This window comes from Epinephelus moara, chromosome 21 (assembly GCF_006386435.1).
Source record: "Epinephelus moara isolate mb chromosome 21, YSFRI_EMoa_1.0, whole genome shotgun sequence".
NCBI lineage: Eukaryota > Metazoa > Chordata > Actinopteri > Perciformes > Serranidae > Epinephelus > Epinephelus moara.
This window is the reverse complement of record NC_065526.1, coordinates 40207220-40224558: the sequence shown is the minus strand read 5'-3', so window position 1 is coordinate 40224558 and position 17339 is coordinate 40207220.

Below are 17339 nucleotides of genomic sequence, written 5' to 3'. Positions count from 1 at the left end.
TTTTTTTTCCCAGTTAAAGGGTTTTTTTTGGGGAGTTTTTCCTTATCCGCTGCAAGGGTCATAAGGACAGAGGGATGTCGTATGCTGTAAAGCCCTGTGAGGCAAATTGTGATTTGTGATATTGGGCTTTATAAATAAAATTGATTGAAATTATTGATTTGGGGAAAATCTTGAGTGTTTCTTTTCAAACGAGACCATGCACTGACATGTACTAAAATTAAACAAGAACATCTTTCATTTACTTTGGGTATGCCTTGGAAAGGCCTTTTAGGTGAATTTTACAGGCATGGTATTAGAGGGGGCAAAATGATTTGGTTAGGACTCCAAACACAAAGTGTGAACTTGGACTTGAGCTGACATTTACTTTGTGGGTTCCATTATCTGATTTTATTCACAATCAGCTTCTGTGAACTTTGTTAATGTGTTCAGGTTGCAGACTTACAGTGTCTGTGTGTACCTGCCAGGTGACACCATCTCAGCAGCAAGACAGAGAGCTGCCCACAGATGTAAGAGAAGACAGAGTAACTTGGAGCAGTGTGCTGGCCACAACAGAGATGATCATAAACATACAATGTAAGACTTAGTATTCTGTTCCCCAACTGTAAAACATACAATTATCAGGGAACTGTGAACTAATTGCTTCTATAGATATGACCCTGTGTTCTCCAGTGACGATGAAGGACAGGATTCAGAAGTGAAAAGCCCTGCTCAGACCTCCATGATTCATGCTGCTGCGACAAACACTACAAAATGCTCTGACACTGACAGGAGACAGACGATCTTTAACACTTTGTCAGGTGAGTGTAAAGATGCATTCATGGCACCTAAGATAAAACTAGACAGCAACAGAAAACTGTATATAATGGTGATGTGGTGTGGTGAGTCTCACTGTGTACACTACATGCATTCTCAGGAGTGTCCAACATCTTTACATTCTGGGGCTCAGAGAGTCATGAGGAGCAGAGATACCAGGAGGTGCCCTACTCCCACAGCCCCTCCTCACCTCCTCCTCAGCCTCCTTCCCAGCAGCAGCTCTTTGACCTGCACTCCTCCTCCTCCTCCTCCTCCTCCTCCCACTGTCCCTCCAGCGGTCCTCCTCTTCCTCCTCCTCCATTTGTCATCTCTCGAAGGCAGAATGTGGAGTTAGACAATAGGCTGGAGGCACTGCAGCGACAGATAACCAGGTGGGTCACAAGGTTTGATCATGTATGTCAGATTTCAAGTCAAATATCACAATATCAGCAAAATATTTTTAACAGCTTAAACTCTGGGTGCAAAGGTTGGGTGCACTTCACATCTACGTCTAAACAGTACTAAGTTGTCTATATTACTTATCTATAGTACTATACATAGCCTGTGTTTGGGTTACAATAGAAAAGGTAATAAGCACTTTTAATTCACTTTTATTCTCAATGACAAAAGAGACCAACTTGATATAGCCTACTGTTTTAAAGATATGCTGCAGACATGTTTTAACACTTCAAAAATAATACTGTTCATTTCAAAAGGTTCAGTGACCCAAATGTCTTCTACTTCACTGAAAATCCACTGTCGAAGGGCAGATTCACTAAAGGATTGTGCAGATTTTCAGGCTGCCTAAACCTGCACAATTAAGACAAAAAGAGATAGTGTATTTCTCAAAGCACCCGCAAAGGGTGAAATGCACCTATAACTGTGCTGCCAAGCAGACAGTATCTCAGTGGTCGTGTGCTGTTTGCATGTTATTAAATAAGGTGATGTGCATACATTTGGTACAAAATGGTCCCTTTCCATGCAAATGAGCTTCATTGCGAAAACAGTCCAATTCACAAAGATCAGTGCTTATAGCTACACACAGTGACATTGATATTACTAGCATGTTCAGAGTATGTGATAACTGAGGTGCATTGAATGATATTTTATCTTTTATCTTTTGCTTCAAATCATGCTGTCTTCTTTTACATTTTGAAGGTCTGTGTTTGAAAACACCAACAGGGACAGTGATGTTGAATCCCAAATACATTTCAGTTCCTTGAGGAATACCTTTGCACCCTGTTGGTTGGGACCTGACGCTCACGGCCTGAAAATTTCAGTTTTCTTTGTCTCTTTGCCATTGTTCTGCCTGCTGCATTCTTGGCGCAAAGGCGACATATATACTTTGCCACAGTAATTCTGCAATCAGACACAAAAAAGGGCAAATTACACTTAGCTGTGGTGTTGTTTTAGGCAGGGCATTCATTTAGGAGTCTTTATTTGCAGTGTCTGGTGTAAAAATCCTTTATGCAGGGTAGAGCAGTGCTCCTAGTGTGTTCAGCTGAATGACCCACTCTTTGCAAGGTCTTGCAGTCCTGTTTGGTGCTGTTTCCATACCAGGATGCTCTTGATTGTGCGGAAGTTGAAAATCCTCAGTAATTAAGGGAATATCTGGAATTTCCCAGGCTTCTAAGGTGAAACAGTCTCTGCTTTGCCAAAATCCCTCATGAGATGAAAATGCTTATTAGGTTAAGTCACATTTTAGTAGTTTTTAGTCATTTAGTATTTGTCCTTCATAGTTTTAGTCTTGTGTTAGTTGACAAAATTCAAAACATTTTAATCAATAAAAAAAATCACGACATTTTAGTCAACTTTTATTCATTATATTTTCTATGTGTTTTTTTGTCTTTTAAACTAATCCAGTGAGGCTAATTCATGTCATGTGTCTGAAATTAGAATCAAGGCGACAGGTTGTATAAAAATTTCATTTAGACATTTTTTTTCTACAACTATAAATAATTTCGACACACTTACAAACTGTCATTTCTCCAGCAGTTTTTGACAGGTATAAGGGGTGATTTACTTGCACTCACTTACTAATCATCATTTGAAAAGCTCAACATTTCTCTATTAATGCTCTCAAAAATGCTGACACCACAAATAACATATAAACAACAAGGATTTGTACCCAGGTTCATTGTAAGTCTGACTTATCCATCTCACTGTTAAAAAGCAGAAAAATAACTTCATTAAAGCCTGAATTCTTTCTTGTTTTGCAGCATGTTAGTCTGGAGGTTTAAACTTGTGTCCTCTCACAGAGTTGGTGATTAGACTTTCATCTCTGTCAAAGAAAACTGATCAGAGTTCAGACTTACAGCACAGCTACACTCACAGATAACTGAGCCTCCTGCCTGCCTGTCAAACAGCATCAACCCATAAATCTTATCAAGTCCGGACTTAGTGGAGTCCTGCGGGTATCAGCTGTCAAGTCCAGCAGCCGGTGGCTGCTTGCTCTGCTGCCATTCAGCGGCTAACAAGCAGAGATAACTGCTATTTGCCACTGCTGCAACTAACAAACTTCACAAATCCATTCAGTAGCTCCACCATTCAGAGTCACACACACACGGCTGTTGATTTACTGCTGAAAATCAGTGCTACTGCAGCACAGAACCTGCACCAATGGCTGACGCTGCTCTGGTCTGAGTGTTTTTGCTGGCTAGTAAAACATCCTGATGCAGAATATTAAACTATGTTTGCCAGCCTGTCACTCATGCGACATTTGAAGATAATAACAATAATACAAAAATAAAAAAAAAAATTTCAAGCGTGGCTGTTATTGGCTTTCAATGTCCAGTACTTTAAACAAAGAAATACTTTGCACATCTATTTCCAAACAGGTGGGTAGGAGAGGAACGAGAAGAACAAAACTTGAAGAAAGACTCCTGCACACTGTCAAACTTGCAAAAAAATATATATATATATTTTAATGCTGCAACGTTTTGGTGACTAGACCTTCATCAGGCAAACAGTTTTGTAACAAAGAAAAGCAACCTTTAGTAGGAGTGGCTGTTAGCAAGGGCGTAGGTTTGATTTTCACATTGGTAGGGACATAAAAGTGCTCCATGGCGGCGACCTGTACGTTGATGATTTTTTAATGCAATTTCACATCATGTGAAACTGATCACTGCTTTATAATGCATATTTACACTAAATACAAGAATGTCTTGGTTAATGTATTCTCTAAAGTTATCAGTTACATGAATATACACTGATAACTTCACCACATCTGTCTGTATGTGCTTCCCAGGGTAAACTATAATAATAACAATAACAGTATACTCCAAAGGGGCTTAACTTCAGTACCAGCCTGCAGTCTGCAGTTGGGTTGGTAACAGTGATCCGAATTGATATTGATATCGGGTGCATGAATCAATATTTTTACTTACCCCTAGTCACAATGCTGAATTTCACTATCAACATATATCCTTCATGATTCAATCTCACCTGTGAGGCTCCTGTCTCTCCTCTATCTCCCCCTGTCTCTCTTCCATTTCCTTCTGTCTCTCTTCCTGCCTCTCCTCCTCCATCTCCTCCATCTCCTCCAGTCTCTCTCCTACTTGTCATCTGTCAAAAAATATATTGATGCAAGACATGTGAACAGTGGGACAATCTGAGATGCAACATTCATAGATTTTGATTGTTGTAGCCTGAGGAAAACATACTGTATGTTTTACAACTGTGTAATTCATTAAACAACATCTGAATGTATATAGGCTAAACAGCCACAATGTCAACACAAGTTAGTCAGCTTCATCATGTTAAACATAAATAAAATAAATCAAGAAAAATGTAAATGCTCCAAAACCATTATTTTGATTTGAGTTGATTTTTATTTGTCTCAAACAAACACAAGCATAAAAACAGGCAGTATATGTAATAGAAAAAAAAAAAAAGGCACACTGTGATAACGTGCAAGTTCGAGAAGAGGCTGAAGGAAGCAAAGCTTATCATGTTCAGCCCCCCCTTACATTGTCATATAAGCACATACATAATCGATAAATCTGTAAAATCTTAAAAATTTAAAACATTTAGTCTTTAATATGAAATAGAGCCCTGCTTATAAACATACAAGGCTAAATAAAATCCTTTCTAAAAAAGTATAAAGTACAAAATTAGCAGTCCAGTTCTTTATAGCTGACCAAGAGTGATGGTTTGTAGTTGTGTTTAAATTGTTTTAAGTTAATGCACATTTTTGTGTCCTCATCTAGTTTATTCCACAGTTTTACACCACAGACAGAGATGCACATACTTTTCAGAGTCAAATGGATGGTAGGATGTTTAAAATTATGATTCCCTCTTAAATTGTATTTTCCCTCTCTGACCATGAACATCATTTTAATGTTGCTTGGTAACAATTTATTACAGGCTTTAAACAGAATTTGAACAGTTTTGAATTTAACTAGGTCCCTGAATTTTAAAATACCTGATTTTAAAAACAAAGGATTAGTATGATCAAGGTACCCAGCATGGTCAACCATCCCTTATGACTCTTATAATACAACTGTGTGCGAAATGTTGCACTTACACCCAATATCTATTACATGAATATGACTCAGTGTTCTTACTGGGTGTTTTTACTGGGAGCAGTGGAGCTCTATTCTCCTAAGTCTCTCCCTCACACACCATGGATGCTGAAGACTGTCACTGAAGGAGCTATTATTTTTAGTGTTTACATTTATTTATTCAGACTGTTTATATCATGTCATCTTACCACAAACATTAATTTGAACTGTGTCATCACTACATGACATCTATGATTGCTGATGGAACATGTGAAGTGGAATTTCATGTTCTCTGGCATATAATATTGATCTAATAGTTGCCAAACTTAGCTCAGCTAGTATTAGCTCGTTAGCATCTCATTATCTAGCAAAGAGTTGCCAAGGAATGCCATTCAGTTAGCCTAACATCAACAGGTGTTTGTTTAGCTTATTTACTAAACTCACCGTTCACACTCGGCGCTCCGGTGTGGAGCGCAACGGTGACGCACTTGTTAGTGTCGTTCCCTCACAAACTGCCGTGAACTGTACGGTGACGCGCACCCACAAAGTCAGTGGAGAGAGCGGCGCTGGGGAGGACCAATCACACGTTACCAAAATAACGGTAGAGCCAATCGATGAGCAATACGAGGTTAGAGGCGGGACGTATGGTAGACACCAACGGTTGTTAACCCTTTGTGTACCATATTGAGCGGACGGCGACAGCCAGTGTTCATATTGGTAGGGACAATACAGAAGGGGCTGAATATTGGTAGGGACGTGTTTCCTACCGTCCCTACCCAATCCTACGCCTATGGCTGTTAGTTTGCTATTAGTCACATTACACACTTGTAGTGAAAGGCTAAATACCAAACATCAAGTGGTGTAACACTCAACATTATACACAGAAATAGAGGAATAACTAAAATTTAAAAAATTCAAAACTGCTTAGTGACAATCTTAAGCAATTATTCTTAAGAACGTACCTCTCTAATATAAACTTAACATAAACCTTATTGTTAACTTGCATTCTCTAAAAACATACATATCCAAATCTTGATGGTACAATGAAAAATGTTTACAGTACATGTATGTTTATATAACGAATAAGCATCAAAACACAAATAGGAAACTTGATAATAAATGCAACAAGGCCTTCAAAATTTCACAGAGTAAAAATTACATCAAAACACACCAGGTAACAGTCCAATTATACTCTGCCCTACCAAGGCTATATCCTATAAACTAATCAATCAATCAATTTTATTCATATTCATGTCATATTCATTTACAGCATACAACATCCCTCTGTCCTTAGGACCATCGCAGCGGATAAGGAAAAACTCCCCCAAAAAAACCCTTTAACGGGGAAAAAACGGTAGAAACCTCAGGAAGAGCAACTGAGGAGGGATCCTTCTTCCAGGCCGGACAGACGTGCAATAGATGTCGTACAGAACAGATCAACATAATAAATTAACAGTAATCCGCATGACACAATGAGACAGAAAGAGAGCGAGACAGAGACAGAGAGAGATGCAGGACAGACAGTAATGACAGTAGCCTACAACAACATTAATGAAAGTAATGATATTATCATAATATTATAATTATAATTTTGGTTATTGTGGTACAATATGTTCAAAGTATATATAAATGTCTGATAGTATACATATGTGACAATAATCATATGTGTATAATAACAGTAGAAGTATGACTAATGGCAACAGCAGCAGAAGGAGGCATCTGGCAGGACCATGGCAGCAGCACAACCACACACGTCACACTATCCAGGCACCACTGCGATATGAGTTAACCGGCGAGACAGCGGAGCATAAAGGCTCCGGAGAAGAAGCCAAGTTAGTGACATGCAGTATGGCCGAGTTAGCAAGATGTAGTAACAGGACATGAGAGAGAGAGAGAGAGAGAGAGAGAGAGAGAGAGAGAGAGAAGGAGAGAAGGGGTTTTTATCAAAAAATCTTACAGCCCTCCCCCCAAAAAATTTAATAATTGAAGTTTGTGTTTCTTGACTGGATTTCAACTTGTTGTCAAAACTGGTGTGAACCAAGTGACCTCTTAAGTTTTTTCCGCTTTTGTTGACAAATAACGGTGGGTCTGCAAAAATAGAAGAAAGTTGTGAATCCGACTTAAATATATGCCAGTGTTTTTAAAAGAAGATCTTATTGCAGTGGAGTGGACAGAGTATTTAGTGATGCATGTAACAGAGAAGTTCTTTTGTTTTTTGACTCTAAGTAAGTCAGAGTGCGTCTTTTTTAGAGCCAAATCAAATGCTTTGTCAATCCACTGCGATGGGTATCCCCATTGTATAAATTTTCATATTGTAAGGAAATTGCTCAACTTCAGCAATCACTGAAATAAGGAGACTCAGAGAACCATGGAGAAAAGTTACAGCCAGCGGGATTACTTTAACTCCAGAATACAACTCAACAACACAAGGACATAGCAGAAACAGCCCCGCTTATCCAACTTCCAAATGCCTTTATACTATTTGAGTGTGTGGGCGTGTTCATTTGTGTGCGTGTGTGTGTGTGTGTGTGTGTGTGTGTGTGTGTGCGTGTGTGTGTGTGTGTGTGTGTGTGTGTGTGTGCGTCTATGTGCAGACAGGTCGGGGCATATGACCTAACTGTCCCACCAGTCAGGTCATCCTAACCTAAATGTTCTGTTCTCTTGTTCACCAACTCAAAAACAACTCCTTATACAGAGTTCTTCCTATTGCAGAAACTGACATCTGATCAACTGTTTCTAAGAACCTTTTGCAACTGACATTATTTTCACATTTGATATGGAATGATACATTATCTGCCTCTCCATAGTCCCTCGTCTTGATGATTTTATCATAAATTATTCGCAGAGATAATGTATGGTAAATGAACGCCTATGTTTGTATGAGTATGAGTAGGATATATGGCAATGTGAATACAACCAGTGTTCCTTACTAACATGAATATATGGTCTTGTATGAAGCTTGAATATGATGATGCATAAGAACACATGCGATATGGTGATATATGAACTTGGCATGAGTATATGATATTACATGAAACACTGAAACATATTTTAGCATCTGTCAACACTTCAACTGATGGAGGCGAAAAACCTGGTGGCTGTTGAATCCAGGAAAAGTCCCCCATCGGCCCCTTCCTGTTGGGCGGCCTAACAGATGAATTTTTAACAGTTGGATCAAATACACCAGATAAAATGCAATTTACTTATTAGATTATATTGGAATCACAGAAATCATTTTGGATAATATGCATGACTTGCTAAGTCGAAATCAGAGTGTATTTCCCTCTTGTAAAATCAAAACACAAAGATGAATACAGAGAAAATAAAAAATGAATACAGAAAATAGTGACAGAGAAATGGTGTGAGAGCAGTAGAGTATAGTGTTCACAGTCTCTTGTTTTATGTGATATCTTATATGTGGTTGTGGTCTCCTCTCTTTCAGGAGACAGTATCAGCCATTGTTCATCATTCTCTCTCACAGTTCCTCCTCGTCATTTGAGTTGTCTATGTAATCAGGAATTGGGAATAAATCTAGTATTTCTTCCCCCCTCTGCGCCAGAAGGATTCTGCACACCAATTATTCAGGGGTCAGCATACTTAGCAATTGTGCTCCTTGTATGTCTGTTACAAGGTTCAGCTTCTTGTCCATCGCTCTCACACACCATTTCTTCAGGATAGGCACAATGCAACATGTCAATAAGGAAAACAGAATTAGTACTATCAGTACAATTATCCCTATTTTAGCCAAAACGGCTCCCCATTTTCCAAAAATTTCCTCTAACCCATCCCACTTGATGCTGCCACCCTTACCAGCATTTTCAGACATTTCAGATTTTAAGGCTTCAAGCTTACTCATGGCAACAGAAAATGTTCCATCAGGCGAAGTGTTATTCGAAGTAAACGTTACAACAGAGCGGCCCAAACATTTTACATACTCCCCTTTTTCTGCTAAAATATTCTTATTTGGGATGAGTGATCTCCCATTCCTATCTCCTCTTCCCCTGACTTCATCCTATATAATATTTTTTATTTAGCTCTACAGTTATTTCAAATTTTGTTCCATCCCCTCTTATCTCTTTGGGGATGAGCACTAACCCACTTCCACGTAGTATGAAGATCCCTCTTAGCCCATTTGTTAACCTGCTCCTGACTAAATGGCTTAGAGTCATAATAAAGCTTATCTGAGAATGCTGGCATGGGTTTCGACACAGTGTGAATTGGGAATTTTGTGGTTGCATCGTGCTTATCTTGAACATGGTTGTGCGTTGTTTCCTGGAGCGGCTGTGACCCCAGCGGATGTCCCGTGCTTCTTGTCTTCCGAGTCTGGCTTGGGCTCTTTGGAGCAGTCTCTTTCATCCCCAGGTTGTCTGGTGATTGCAACACTAGGCTGCACATTATTGCCGCCAACAACCACATCATTTTCCTCATTGTTTTTCAGCTTTATACTGCCCTTTGTTTCTGCCTGGACCTTGGTGCAATGGCTCAGATGATACCACGTCGTGCTTCCTTCAACTTGGACTGCTGCTGGAGTTGCCCTCACCACGGTGTACGGCCCTTCCCTTCTTGGCTCATGCCACGTTCTCCTGAAGACCTTCACATAACACCTGATTGCCTAGCACCACCTGTCTCTCGACCTCCTGGTTGGCCTTTGGCTCCTTCACTTTTTTCCTGCAAATATAGATCTATGGATGGCAGTTAATTGTTTCATAAATTCAGACATACAGTATATATAGGGAGCTGGTGCGGACCTTCTCTCACTGGAGTGGCATGAACCACCTCGTGATGAACACCTCCCTCGTGATGAACACCTCCAAGACCAAGGAGATGGTCATAGACCTCCGTAGGTCAAAGCCCACTCCACTCCTGCCAGTCAGCATTGAGGGAGTGGACATTGAGGTGGTTGAGTCCACCTTGACAACAGGCTGGACTGGTCGACCAACTCTGATGCCCTCTTCAAGAAAGGTCAGTGTAGGCTTCACTTCCTTCGCAGGCTGCGGTCCTTCAACGTGTGCAGTGACATGCCGTACATGTTTTATAAATCAGTGGTGGAGAGCTCTCTGCTATACGCTGTAGTCTGCTGGGGAGGAAGCCTGACAGACAGAAACAGGAAACAGCTAGATTAGCTCATCCGGAAAGCAGGCTCAGTGCTGGGCAGGAGCCTGGACTCGGTGGAGACCATCACAGAGAGATGCCTGAGGAGTAAGATGCAGGGCATACTAGACTGTGATAATCATGCAATCATGCACTGCATCTTGGCTGGACAGAAAAGCAGCCGCAGCCATCGTCTCCTGTCACTGCGGTGCAGGACTGAGAGGTTCAGGAGGTCCTTCATCCCGACAGCCATCAGACTCTTCAACGCCTCAGTTGGGGGAGGGAGCACATAGCTCATTTCCCCACTACATCCACACACCCTCCTGCACTTTTGCACTTTGTACCTTCTGATAGTGTACACTGTTTACATGTAGACAATTTCTATTTTATTTTATTTTATTTTTATTCTATTTTTACTTTTATATTTATATTTATATTTATATTACTCCTTCTTGTACTCTTTTATGTGTCTTAGCCACTGGACACGACAATTTCCCTATGGGGATTAATAAAGTACCTATCTATCTATCTATCTATAGTTCCATTTGCAGTTGTTAAAGGTTAGGCCCTTTATGTGGACGGAGTTGCTTCAACCCATCGGCTAAAGTGATCAATTATCACCAGCATGTATCGTTTACCATGTACAGATTTTATCATGTCTACATAGTCCATACATAAATGTTTAAAGGGTCCCTCCAGGACTGGAATGTGTCCCACAGGGGTTTTTACCAAGCCCCAACCTCCGGGGGAGACAAGTGAGACCAATGCGGAAGTGCCAAAAACTGCAGTTCACTGACTGTCCACTTGAGGCTGGCTCCGGAAGTGAGTCAATTCCCATAGACCCCCATGTTAAAATGCCCAACTTTAGAGCAGAAATAAACATGTTTACAGCCTGGTACAAAAAATGGTTTTGATCTCTATAGTTAATTTCCCCTTTCATGACAACTGTGGGGAGGGGGGGGGTGAATTTTTTTCTAACTCTTCCGTTTAAATGTTATTAAGGTTTGAAATTGCGCATAATTAAGGGCGTGGTCACTTTGAGTGACAGGTCGCACCATAACGGTTGGATAACTAGCATGCTAACTAGCCGCTGGCTCTGCTGTGCGGAGCTCGGTGGAGCGGAGCTCAGACTCGGCCGTCTGCTCGGCGTCAACTCAGCCAATTGGTGCCCATGTTCAAGGCATTGAACCTGTCCTCTCAGCCGTGTTTGTGCCTTTTGGATATTTTTTCAGGCAAATATTGGAGTAATATGGCTTGCTGTTCGATTAATTATACCAACAGACCGTCCAAGAAGTAACGTTATGTGCTCCAGGTTTTTCGGTAAGTGAAATTCGGAAATTCTAGTAATGTTATTATTTTATTTATGTTTATATGTTAGCACTAATTAACATTAGCGGGTATCGGTGTCTGCGGTCACCACCTAGCTTGTCAGCAGCGTGTATCGGTGTCTGCGGTCACCACCTAGCTTGTCAGCTTATTATTATATTATTAAGCCTTTATTTAATACATGTAAAATCACATTGATACCGGAGGTCTCATTTTCAAGTGCGACCTGTATCACAGCACCAACATCCACATCCACATCAGGTTACAGAGCCACAGACAAGATGATACAACACAAGCTTAGCTTGTTAACTAGCTAACCAGCCAGCTAACGGTTAGGCTTCGAGCAAGACGCCAGTCCGGGGATGCATCAAAGTCAGAGCCTGACAGAGAAGTGTTAGGATGTAGGCATTTAGGGAGAGAATATTTTGAACGAAAGGCTGAGGCTGTGTGAGGTTTGAAAATAAAGGTCCACCACGTTAGTTAGCTAACGTGATGAAATGTTAGCGTTGTCATATGAGCAGTGTAACGTAACATTAAGGCTATACTTGTGTATGTAAATTAAAAAGTGACGAACTGTGTGAAATTACAATAAGGTGTGTCACGTAATTAAAAAAACTAATGTGACATTTGACTGTCACATATAAAATATTACGAAGATTAGTGTATGATATAGGCCTGTAGTTACACAACAATAGATAATGCACAGACAGAATATGGGGACTGTGATGGCCACCACCTTTTTGTTTTGCTAAAATAAATTGATTATGATCTGTTGAACATTGAAGTAATTTAAGTTGTATTGTTTGCATGTAAAGGTGTCTGTGAAGTAGGTAACCTAACACATATATTACTTTTAATATCTTTTTGTCTGTGTAAAGTTTTCCTCTAGGTGACCCAGACAGACTGGACCAGTGGACACTCAACACGAGGAGACAGAACTGGACTTCCCATCTGTGCAGTGAACACTTTGAGAGTCATCACTTCAGCACTGACTCCAGGATAAAGACACCTTTTTTCATACAGTACCTCACAAAGAGTCAAGAAACGTATTAGTTTAAAATGATGAATTATTGACCATAATACATTTAAATGCATTACATAAATTACTGTCATACATTACTAAGTAATCAATTAGGGCACAGCTTGCTCTGTACTATTACTGATAAGTTGAAATTACTGACATACCAGTGCAGTTTAGTGTTCCCCTGATGCAAAAGGCCAAATGAAGATTTTATCAATCAAGGAACATGACATGTATTTACCAACTTTAAAGTTTTAGTGCCTTTTATGCAAAGACCCTTTATCAAAGTGAGAATTACTACCTTTTTCCCCACACACAGTCTGTGAAGAACCAATGGAATAAAATATTCTCATAATGAGACAGCCGAACATAGCATGATTCCACAGTGGCAGTGAGCTTTGATAACAGTTCAGTTTCCTTTTGATAGCAACAATTATTTTAATGTGGATGAATTGCATATTGTACATTCATACTCCAGTTGTTTTGAGAGTACAGTTAAATTTAAAATCACATTCAAATATAAAGTCGAATATCTACAGAACTTAAACACAAAACTATTTTATGAATGACAGCCACTTACTCAGCAATAAGATCATTTTGGTGGTGAGTGGGCTTTTAACCAAGACAGGCTGTAGTCAATGTTTTCTACCTGTGTTTTTAACCTGTCATCTTTCTCTCATGTAGGACACTTGAGGAAAGTTACAACGCCTCGACCAATGTGATATTTACTCCACAGTAAAGAGGTTGTTTCACAAGAAATTAAGATTTTGCAAATTATGACACTGGGTCCTAATCCATAGGTTTTATAATTACTGTTATAAGTCTTTTCATTTATTTCCTTTTGTACTTTTTGTAACCTTTTAATATGGATGTTTTCATGAATGCAAGCTTTGACTTAATTTTGTTAAACTGTTTGTGTAATGGTTATAACTTTTGCTATATAAAATGGATCAGACAAAATTTACTTCAGAGTAAAAGCTAATTTTTTGAAAGCTGTCATTCATCGGTTTCCTGTGATGATTGGAAATATAGTGGTGATTTAAACCATTAACAAAATATAATAGTTATTAATGGTATCTTAATGTTTTCATTTATGTCTTAACATTTACCCGAGTTTGCATTTATCTTAGCATGAATGTAAAAAAAAAATGAAAAGCTGATGTTATGTGCTGGTTTTGTTTGAACATTTCTTTAAGACAAATGAAGAAAATTCACTGAGAAACTATTCTCCTTTTGTGAAAAACAAGGAAAATCTGCACACTGAATAGTTTTAAGTCCCGTAGGAGGTATTATTTGTGACGTTGTGACATATGAGAAGATTCTGTGGGTATTGCTCGGTATTGAGGCTTATATAGTCAGGCTAAAAAAACGTAACACATAATTGGCTGATTATCTTTCTGTTTGCCTCACTATAAAAACGTCACAATACCTTTGCCTGAGGAAGACCCTCTCAGAGTTGGCAACATAGCGAACAAGTGATACCTCCTTGGGGGCTTTAAAACTATTGTGTCCAGCTAATTCTTTGTTTTTCACTTTGAGACCCTTTATCCAGTCTCATTCTTCTGTGTTAAAACTAGACTTCTAACAGAGCAGTAAACAAAGGTTATTCTCCAAAATCTTCTCAGGCTCTGCTGCTGGGTGTAAGGTGCTTAGTTATCTTCAAGTACAAAGTTAAAATAATCAGGCCCACACAGAAATGGACTGCTTAATTTTTTGTCAGTGACAATGTTAAACATTAATGCTTTATGTTTTATCTGTAGTGTATGATTTGTTTGCCCTTTCAATTGACAGTCAGATTTGATTGTGAAATACAACATTCAGTCAGTAACAAAGACAAAAGGAGTGCAAATGTAAATGGAATTTATTGAAACTTTAAACAAGTTATAGATGAATATCAAAAACTCAACATTAACCATGACAGCCTGGGCTATGTTCAGGCCTAACAAAATGTGTCCTAAAGGCCAAATTCAAAAGCAGTGACACTGCCAACTGTAAGCAGTTCACTGCGTTTGGAGGTGGTCTTTAAGACAATTAACTAATTTACTTAAAAACATATAATTTCTCCTAGGTGTGAGATGAATGTGTCTGATGTGAGGGTGCTCAATTATGGCACCATTTAAACTATGAACAAATGTAGCCATAACACTGTAAACACATTTCCTGGCCTTATCAATCTTTGCTGGATTGCCACCAGCCTCCCACCTGCACCTTTGGGCCAATGAAGAAAATATTATCTTAATGCCAGGATGCTGGAGGTGAAGCTGGTGCAGGTCCTCCTTCATCATGCTGACCAGCTTGACACTGCTGACCTTCCCCATGTCATTGCCGCCACAGTGGATGATGAGGACATCTGGTGCTGCTCTTCCTCGCAGGGAGTGGGAAAAGAAGGAGAAAAGGCCTCTCCACTGCAGTCCACCCCAGCCAAACCAGCAGACACGGACGCCCGGCATGCTGAGGGTGCTTCCCAAGGTCTCTGCAGCTCTCTGGACACCACGCCGGACATAGCTGTCACCAATGATCCACACTGTGCATATGAAAGTAAAATGAGTGTAATAAATGCTTTAGGTAATTAAAAACAGAAAGTTAACTATAAAGGGTGAATCACTTCTTTTTGTTGACAATACTATTATGTCACATCTGTAGGATAAAATAAAACAGGGAGCAACACCTCAAAATGTAAATGACAGTCTTTTAAATGCTTTCTTTTTGTCCTTGGAAGACAATGTAATATTAGCTGTCTAAAGTCAAGTAGCCAAAACTGGTACTTAGAGTTTCTGCTGTGTGTAGCAGGCGTGGTGGAGACGTAACGTTAACAAGTGGCCATGACCTCAACACCGGTGATGTACTGAAAGAAATTAACATCTTGTAACAAGTATAACACTGCCTTTCTTTCACAATTTCTACATTTCTTTATCATGTTCTAGATGATAATCTCGCAATGCGCTGTTGATAACAGTAACGTTAATGTTACAGATACATTTCAGTCCCCTTTGACTTTTATCAATGTCACGTTACCATAATTAACGTTAGCGTTCTATATTTAAAAATGTTGAAGCATTTTTTAAGATTGTGTAATCTGAATAACAGCTGAATCATTGTTTCAAGATTTGTTGTATAACGTTAGTTTCAGGTAAACTCAATTTACCTCAAGTTTCGTGAGGGAGTTGGCACCAAGCAGGAGCAGCCGACACCACAGGGCTTGCCAAAGTAGCGTAGCTTGTTAGCCTCGTAGCTTCTTAGCCTAGCTTGTTAGCCTTAGCTAACTTAGCAGCGCCGAGCGAAGTGGGCGTGTTTAGGCAACCAGGCTTCCTTTAGCCCGCCTCTTTGCCCATTTTTGATTGTCCGGGAGTTGGGCAGAGTCAGGCACTGCCAAGATGGCGACGTCCAGAGCGGAGTATTTTGAGCTTCAAATCCACTTTTCAGAAACGGATGGGTGACGTCATGGTGACTACATCCATTATTTTATACAGTCTATGGTTTTCACCCCTTTCCGGACATTGTTTTCAGCACGGATTTCACATTGGTTCAGTACTTTTTTTTTTTCCTTTAACCATTGCTTGCATGTATGGGGACCAATAGCCCTGCTGTCTTATCTTTTTCAACACTTCCCCCCTCCCACAGTGTGTCAAAATGGTTAACAGAGCCACTGGTGCAACTATAAGTCCCTCATGGGACCTCCAAAGACCTTTCTTGTCCTGTTCTGCTCCTCTCTTGAGCCATAGACTATTATCGCCCTGACCTGCTTCCTTTTGTATTAGTATGATGTCTTCTGGTGTAATCATAGGTTCCAGGGAAACCACTGGTGCCATTCCCCCTCTCCGAGTGGCTCTGAATCCTCCCCCCCCTACCCGTCCGGGGGCTACTGCTCTGTGGCCAAGCTCTCCACACTGCCAACATGCTGGGGGTGGTTGCAGGGGCTGTGTTGGCTGTGTGGTGGGTGTGTTCGTTAGCGTGGGGTTCATTTTTTCAGCCGTAATTGGCGCTTGGGTGTTAGCTTTGCCCTTGCTCTACAGCTCGCTAAGTTGCAGCTGTGCCAGTTTGCTCTGGACGTCTCTATCCTGCTCTTTCATCCTCTGCTCATCTTTCCTGTGTCTCTCCGCTGCGTGGATCACATTGTCACAAAATTGTCTGTGTGGCATTGTTGTTAGTGCCACTACATCCCTCAGTCTGCTCTGGACTGGTGTGGGGAGCGCGTCAGTGACTGAGTTTCTGAACAGAGTCGTTAACACCTGGCTCTGCCCGATGTCTTCCTCAGTGTCTTGTCTCCATCTTTTCAAATGATTGTTTATGTATGTTGCAGGATTATCAGTCTCTGTGAAGGGTTCACCCCGCAATGCTTTAGGGTCAACTCATGTTGGGTATTCCCCCCTCAATGCTGCCCACAGTCTCCCACGATAGGCATCAAATTTAGTTCCATCAGCCATGGGACTTATCATCCACTCACTCCCATTGTGCCTTAGTATGTTCTCCATTGCCGAGGCTCCGAGAGTTTGAGCCCACACTGCCTTCACATCCCCAATGCCAACAATTTGCCAATGGTAGCTTCCTCAAAAGCTCTGATCCACTTTGAGGCCCCATCATGAATGTCAGGGAGTCTGGAGACCATG